General features: G+C 50.8%; 1 protein-coding gene across 4 annotated transcripts in view; it reads right to left on the bottom strand.

Annotated features, from left to right (window-relative positions):
* The window catches only part of TOMM6 (translocase of outer mitochondrial membrane 6), a 657,333-nt gene that overhangs the window by 154,369 nt on the left and 494,559 nt on the right, over window positions 1-8,405 (bottom strand). The window lies entirely within an intron of this gene.

Here is an 8,405-nt window from a genome sequence, read left to right as displayed (position 1 = left end):
GGCCTGTCTTAGTGCCCCAGGAGCCGGCCGGGATCCGGCTGCTGTCCGGGACCTCTGGAAAGCTGAGCCAACTCCCCCTTCCTGGCACGGGCTGAGTCACCCGGACGCGACGCGCCCGCGCCTGGGCCTGACGGCTGCTGCATTCTTACCTGCTTACCTGGGCGCGCACGCTGGGCCTCACCCATCTCCAAAGGCAATCCTCACCGCCTCTCTCCGTTTCCTCCCGCGTGTAGGGCCCCCTCCCAAACCCTAGACCTCAGTGCTGCACCCCTCCCCCTGCTTTCTCAGTCTCAATCCAGGGCCCTTAAACTCTGCATCAGCTCAGTCCTGGAGCCTTACGGTTCCAAGTCGCCTGCTTGATCTCAAAAGCCCTCTGAATCTGGCCCAGTACTAATGTCTATTTTGTTGGAAATGTAAATTATGCTTTAAATTTAATCCCACATGCTGGTTATACAGGTGTGCTCATTTTCTAAGGATGCAGCAAGCTGAACATTTATAATGCAGGCACTTGTTTGTATGACTATTATACTCGAATAAAAAGTTTTTAAAATCAACACATTAAAATCAACATTCCAGTTCAGAGCATGATAGGGTATGACGGCCAGGCCGGAGGCCTGGCATGGGAGCTCAGATGCCAGACCCACTATCTACTACTATACTTCTTTGGGGAAATCCCTTTGCCTCTCATCCTCTGGAGGGATGAGCACTGGGGCCCAGGACCGGGACTGGGGTGAGGTAAGTGAGACACTCACCTGGTGTGCAAGATTTTGGGGATGCCAAAATAAATTTTTTTTTTTTTTTTTTTTTTTGGAGGCAGGATTTTGCTCTGTCGGCCAGGCTGGAGTGCAGTGGTGAGATCTGAGCTCATTACAATCTCCACTTCCGAGGTTAAAGCAGCTGGGACTACAGGTGCTTGCCACCACACCTGGCTAATTTTTTTAGTTTTAGTAGAGATGGGGTTTTACCATTTGGCCAGGCTGGTCTGGAACTCCTGACCTCAAGTGATCTGCCTGCCTTGGCCTCTCAAAGTGCTGAGATTACAGGCATGAGCCACCGTGCCCAGCCCGATAAGGAATATTTTAAGGCAATATTTTAATATACCAAATGGGCAAACTACAGGTCTTTGGGCCAGCTGCCTTGTTTTGTAAATAAAGTTTTATTGGAAACAGGACCAGGATTAAGATAATTAATCAGGCAAATTCAGGGTCAGATCCTGTCTTTATCTAAAATATTGTCATTTTGTTCATCGTAGACTTTTTGGCATTAATTTGGATTTGTATACGTATTACAGGAAAATATTGTTTTATCTTAATAGCTGAATTTTTGATGCCCCCTTAAGTTTTGCACCTGAGCCAAGTGCCTCATTCACTCCAGGTTTCACATGCCTCACCTTAGTCCTGGCCCCGTTACTGTCTCTTCCTGAAGGACCTGTCCAGGAAGCCAGGGTAAATGAGGGGAGATCAAAGGTGTTTCCCCACCCAACACTCACACACACACACATGCACAGTACCAAGTGGGCTCTGCACCCAAGCCCAGGCCCAGCTTCCCCAGGGCCCGCTGATCAGTTCAGAATAAAGTGCAAAGTCCCTCAGTCTCCATAAGCTGGGCCCCACCTGCCTTGGCCCTCATCTCCCCTTACTTATTCCCTGCCAGCCATGCTACTTCCTTTTTTCGGTTAATTTGCCAAGCACCTTCTTGCCTCAGGGCCTTTGCCCTTGCTCTTCCCTCTGCCCAGAATGTGCATCTCCTAGATACCCACATGGGCCCTTTCCTCATTTCCTCTGCTTATGTCAGCTTCTAAGAGAGGCCATCCCAGATTTCTCACTCTCTGCCCCCAACACCATTTTATTACTCTACCCAGACTTTTTCACCACTTGGCCTATTCTGTATTTGCTCATCTGTTGGTGGAGTGAAAGGCCCCTGAGAGCAGGGACTGGCTTGTCTGCTAGTGTATTCCCTAGAGATGTGTCTGCCACAGAGAGTGCAATACATTTTCCAATTTCTCAGGTTGGAAAACAGAGGCCAGAGAGGGGAAGGAGCTAATGCAAGTCACGTAGCGAGTTAGTGACAAAACCTTACCGAATCCCAGCTTTCCAGACTCCCACCTCAGTATTCTTTCCTGCCCTCCAGGGCTTGTTCCCCACTTTCCACCCCAGAGCCTTCCAGGCAACAAAGGGGACAGAACTGCCTTGCATGGGCTCTGCCCCTCACAATACCCTTCAAAGTAGAGCAGGCCAGTGCACAACTCCTCCCTTGCAGTCCATTCCACATGATCACAAGGTCTGGCCCAGCTCCAGCCTCTGGCGCCCACCCCTCCTCAGTGGCCAGCAGAACGCACAGCTCTTCCCCAACTTCCGGTCCCTGGCAGAGCGCCAGTCTGCTGGGCTGGCTTCTGCAGCTGGACCACAGCTGTGGTCTCAGCGCCTGGAGAATGGGGTCAGGACACTGGGAGAATGGGACCCTCCCAGAAGAGGGATGCATAAATTGGCGTGTGTTTGTGTGGGGCAAGGAGAAGCTGCTGGGTAGGGATTAGGAGTCCCCAGCTCTTTCTTTCTACCCCCATCCCGATGGGCACTGAGCAGAGAATGGGGCTCTAACCTTCCCCCTTCCTGAAGAAAAGGGTGTGCAATAGGATGAAGGGTGCCCTGGGCCCCATGCCTGATTCTAGCCCTCCCTGCTACCTCTGGTGATGGAGGATGATGGTGGTGTGTCAATTTCAGTGGTCATGTGTTGAGCATGTTCTGTATGACGAGCCTTTGGCAGATACTTTGAGATTTGTTATTTCCCTTTTTTTTTTTTTGAGACGGAGTCTCGCTCTGTCGCCCAGGCTGGAGTGCAGTGGCCGGATCTCAGCTCACTGCAAGCTCCGCCTCCCGGGTTTACACCATTCTCCTGCCTCAGCCTCCTGAGTAGCTGGGACTACAGGCGCCTGCCACCTCGCCCGGCCAGTTTGTTTGTATTTTTTTTAGTAGAGACGGGGTTTCACCGTATTAGCCAGGATAGTCTCGATCTCCTGACCTCGTGATCCGCCCGTCTCAGCCTCCCAAAGTGCTGGGATTACAGGCTTGAGCCACTGTGCCCGGCCTGTTATTTCCTTTAATGCCTACAACAGTCAGCATCGTTATTATCCCCATTTTACAGATGAGCAACTGAGGTACAGAGAGGTGATGTGAAGAGACTTGCCCACTAGTAATGGGTGGAGCTGGGACTTGGACCATGTTTTCTGAAGCCAAACGCAGCACTCATCCCAATCCCAGTCACGGCCTTCAGCGTGTAGAAAGGACTGTGATGTTTTCTTCCATGTGCTGCCCCCCTCCCCAAGCTGCTTGCTGAAGATAGCGACATGGCCCTCTGCATCCCTCCTCTGTCTCATTGTGTTGGGGTACCGGGAACTTGGCAGGGTATGTGGGAAGAATGGGGCTTGGATTTGTGTCATGGAGACCAAATTTGCATCCTGGCTCAGTCACTTCTACCGCCCTGTGTGATGTTGGGCAAATCACTTGAACTCTCCAAGCCTTTAGTTCTCCTGTTTAAATGTGGCCAAGTCGTTGGCTGTCAGCAAATGGGAACTCTTGCCCGCCACGTCCCTCCCCAGTACTCACCCTGTGGCAAGGGAGGGAAGCTTCAGAGGGCAACATTTCTGTTGTCCTGAGTTTTATTTACAAACCCTTACATCATACTTACGGTGCAACAGGCACAGTTCACAGCTTTTTATATGCATTAACCAATACATTTTATTTTATTTTATTTTATTTATTTATTTTGAGGCCTTGTCTCAATGAGCTGTAGCTGGGACTACAGGGGCATGCCACCATGTCTGGCTAATTTTATTTTATTTTACTTTATTTTTGTAGAGATAGAGTCTCACTTAGTTGTCCAGGCTGGTCTCAAACTCCTGGCCTCAAACAATCCTCCTGCCTTAACCTCCCAAAATGCATGGATTACAGGCCATTTCAACAATTTTTAAGTGTACAATTCAGTGGCAATAATTATATCACGATGTTGTGCAAACAGCACTACCGTCTACTTCCAAAGCTTTTCACCACCTCAAACAGAAGCTGTAACTACTAAGCAATAACTCCTTCTATTAATTTCTTAGGTCTCTCATGACAAAGTACCAAAAACTGGCATAAACTAACAGCAATTTATTATTGTCTGATAGAGTTGGAGGCTAGAAGTTCAAAATGAAGCTGTGGGCAGGGCTGTGCTCTCCTTGACAGCTCTGGGGGAGAAGACTTCCTTGTCTCTCCTAGCTTCTGGGGCTTGCCAGCACTCCTTGAAGCTCCTTGGTTTGTGGATGCATTGATCCAGTCACACGGCTTCTCTCCCTGTGTGTGCTCACATCAGTGTCCCTCTATACATGTCTGTATCTGAGTCCGCATTTTTTTTTTTTTTTTGAGATGGGGTCTCTGTTGCCCAGGTTGGAGTGCAGTGGCGTGATTTCCAATCACTGCAACCTCTCTGCCTCCCAGGCTCAAGCGATCCTCCCACCTCAGCCTCCTGAGCGGTTGGGATTGCAAGCATGCACCACCACGCCTGGCTAACTTTTGCATTTTTAGTAGATACGGGGTTTCGCCATGTTGCCCAGGCTGGTCTTGAACTCCTGAGCTCAGGAGATCTACCCGCCTCGGCCTCCCAAAGTGCTGGGATTACAGGCGTGAGTCACCGTGCCTGGTGTGTCCACATTTTTATAAGGACACCAGTCATATTGAATTAGGGATCATATTAACCTGGTTAAATCTGCAAGGACTCTATTTCCAAATAAGGTCACGTTCTGAAGTACTGGGAGGCAGGACTTCAGCATATCTTTTGGGGGTACACAATTCAATCCATAACACTCCCCAGAAAAAGCTGGATCAAAGTGGAAAAGTAAAGAAGTGAGATAAAAAACAAGCATAAATGAATCTAATGTAAATAAATGTAAATGTAAATATGTTTCTTCCTAAACCCCACTATGGAGACAATGATGTGCTACTCTTCCTGAGGGAATATATGCATTAGACAAACAGGCTTGCCTTACCCTACTGGTTAAGCTTTTTCTGGAGCCCACATTTCTTTGACAATCTGATGAAAGCTGTAAGCACCCTCTCCAGAAACCTCCCCCTTAAGTAAATGTAGCATTTCCAATACAAGCTGGGGAGATTCCTGGACCCCCCAGAAAGCCCCATTGAAGATTATTTGCCTTAATTGGAAGGACTGCTCCAGGGGTGGAAACTCAGGCATCTGTGGAGTGGTGCTGGGGATGGGAAGAGAGAATTGTATCCACCTCTGTGGTCCTGTTTCCAGTCTGTAGGTGTTTTTTATTTTTTATTTTATTTTATTTTTTTTAAGAAGAATTCTCATCCTGTCACCCAGGCTGGAGTGCAATGGCTCAATCTCGGCTCACTGCAACCTCTGCCTCCCGGGTTCAAACGATTCTCCTGCCTCAGCCTCCCCAGCCTCCCCAGCCTCCCCAATTGCTGGGATTACAGGCACCTGCCACCATGCCCAGCTAATTTTTGTACTTTTTTTTTGAGATGGAGTCTCGCTCTGTCACCTAGGCTGGAGTGTAGTGGTGATCTCACTTCACTGCAAGCTCCGCCTCCCAGGTTCACGCTGTTCTCCAGCCTCAGCCTCCCGAGCAGCTGGGACTACAGGCGCCTTCCACCATGCCTGGCTAATTTTTTTGTAGTTTTAGTGGAGATGGGGTTTCACCGTGTTAGCCAGGATGGTCTTGATCTGCTGACTTCGCGATCTGCCCACCTCGGCCTCCCAAAGTGCTGGGGTTACAGGCGTGAGCAGCCGCGCCCAATCTCAAGTCTGTAGGTTTTTTTAAGGGTAATCTAATGTTATTGAAGACAATAAATAAGGCAAAATCAATGGGAAGTATAGAAAGTGAATTGAGTTGGATGATCAGAAAGCACTTCCTAGTAGCCAAGAGAATAAGACAGGGCTGTGGGTGAGGAGGGAGGTGGAGAGTTGGGGAGAGCGTTGGGTGGGGTTTTTTGGGTATCCTGGTCTCTGAAGATGCCCATGAACTCTGGTTGGGGTGACAGGTGGCCTGGCCTAAAGCAGTCAAGCCGATGGGTGGGATGATGTCAGATTTCCACTAAGGGGGAAATCACTGAGAGTTTGCGTTTGAAGTTTCCTTTCTGCTCTGGCCCTTGCAATAAGAAGCAGCAAATAAGTTTCACATTAATTATCCCATTTATTGCCTTCTATATCAATTAGAGCCCAATCAGGAAAACAGAAGGCAGTCTAGGCACCTCAAGGAGAAGACTGTTTAATTTAGGGAATTGGTTATAAATGTCTTGGAAGAATGAATGAGCAAAGGGAGAAGGTGATGCTCTGAGTTGAGGGAGCTGCTACTGCCCGTGGGCTGGAACCAGAAGCACACACTTGCTGGTGAGCAGCTGGAAGCACTGCCACTGCCGAGACAGGATGCTACCACTGCTGCCACTGCTGCCACTGCCAGTGCCGAGACAGGATGCTGCCACTGCTGCCACTGCTGCCACTGCCACTGCTGAGACAGGATGCTGCCACTGCTGCCACTGCCACTGCTGAGACAGGATGCTGCCACTGCTGCCACTGCCACTGCTGAGACAGGATGCTGCCACTGCTGCCACTGCCACTGCTGAGACAGGATGCTGCCACTGCTGCCACTGCCACTGCTGAGACAGGATGCTGCCACTGCTGCCACTGCTGCCACTGCCACTGCTGAGACAGGATGCTGCCACTGCTGCCACTGCCACTGCTGAGACAGGATGCTGCCACTGCTGCCACTGCTGCCACTGCCACTGCTGAGACAGGATGCTGCCACTGCTGCCACTGCCACTGCTGAGACAGGATGCTGCCACTGCTGCCACTGCCACTGCTGAGACAGGATGCTGCCACTGCTGCCACTGCCACTGCTGAGACAGGATGCTGCCACTGCTGCCACTGCCACTGCTGAGACAGGATGCTGCCACTGCTGCCACTGCTGCCACTGCCACTGCTGAGACAGGATGCTGCCACTGCTGCCACTGCTGCCACTGCCACTGCTGAGACAGGATGCTGCCACTGCTGCCACTGCTGCCACTGCCACTGCTGAGACAGGACGCTGCCACTGCTGCCACTGCCACTGCCGAGACAGGATGCTGCCACTGAGCCACAACCATGGAGCCTGCACTCCCACGGATGCTGCTGGAACGCCTACCCTAGGGCCACCACGGCTGCTGCCACTGTGGAAGTCACCTCCAGAAGCAGAGAAAGCTGCTATTCCCTTCCTTATGCCTTCCCAACTCTCACCACTTTATCCCATTGGCTGAACATAACTGGAGTTCAGGAGTGTGATTTGCAGGCTCCCAGCCCCTGCAAAAGACAGAGGGGAAACAATGAATCTCAGAGCCAACAGGCAAAGAACCAGCACACCGTAGTAGCTAAAGCAGACCCCAGCCTCTTTCTCTCCTCCCTCCCCCAGATTACTGTCTTTCAACCGAACTCCTTCACAGCCTTTACACTGGAAATAAGTGCATCATTTCCAAGTGTTTTGTGTCTCCCCTCACTAGAATATGATCGCCTTGAGGACAGGATTCTATCTTGTCTACTACACTTTCTCCAATACTTAGAACAGATGCCTGAGCCAGTGCTCAAAGAAATGTTCTCCCTGACTACTTTTGTCCTCTCTCAAGTCGAGAGAAGATAGGGTCTCACCCTGTCACCCAGGCTGGAGTGCAGTGGCACGATCACAGCTCACTGCAGCCTCAACCTCCGAAGCTCAAGTGATCCTCCCACCTCAGCCTCCCAAGTAGCTGGGACTTCAGGTGCATGCTACCATGCCCAGCTAATTTTTCTTTCTTTCTTTTTTTTTTTTGGTAGAGATGGAGTTTTGCCATGTTGCCCAGTCTGGTTTTTGACTCCTGAGCTCAAGCTCAGTCTCCCAAAGTGCTGGGATTACAGGCATGAGCCCATCCCACTCTCTACTTTTAATATACAAAGAAACCAAGATCTAGAAAGCTCTGACTTGCCCAAAGGCACCCAGCTGCCATGACATGTCCTGCTGGCCAGCCTCAGAAAGGTCTTGGGTGAGGACAGGGCTGACTTGGCAGCGGCCTGCTCCCTGCCATACCTCTGGGGTCTGGCTGCCCCAAGCAAGCTATAAGCCATGACGTGGATGCCTCTTTCATGTTTCCATGTGCTCTTGGAGCTGAGGGCAAGAAGGGGTGACTCAGCTGTGACCTCCTACGGGCCGGTAACTTCCTTCTGCCCCAAGAAATAGGGCATCCCGGTGGCTCTGCCAAAAGGGCCACGACGGAAGTCAGGGCATAGCAACTGAGGCAGGGACTGAGAGACAGGCACGAGGCCCATGCTGGCCCCTCCCTCCTCAGTTCCCCAGGGTGGAGCGCTCAGTGGCAGAGTCACTGCTATACTTATACTTACGGCGACCA

Source organism: Macaca thibetana, chromosome 4 (assembly GCF_024542745.1).
Source record: "Macaca thibetana thibetana isolate TM-01 chromosome 4, ASM2454274v1, whole genome shotgun sequence".
In the NCBI taxonomy this organism is placed as follows: Eukaryota; Metazoa; Chordata; class Mammalia; order Primates; family Cercopithecidae; genus Macaca; species Macaca thibetana.
The sequence above is the reverse complement of the archived record's forward strand: the minus strand, read 5'-3'. Positions and strand labels throughout refer to the sequence as shown.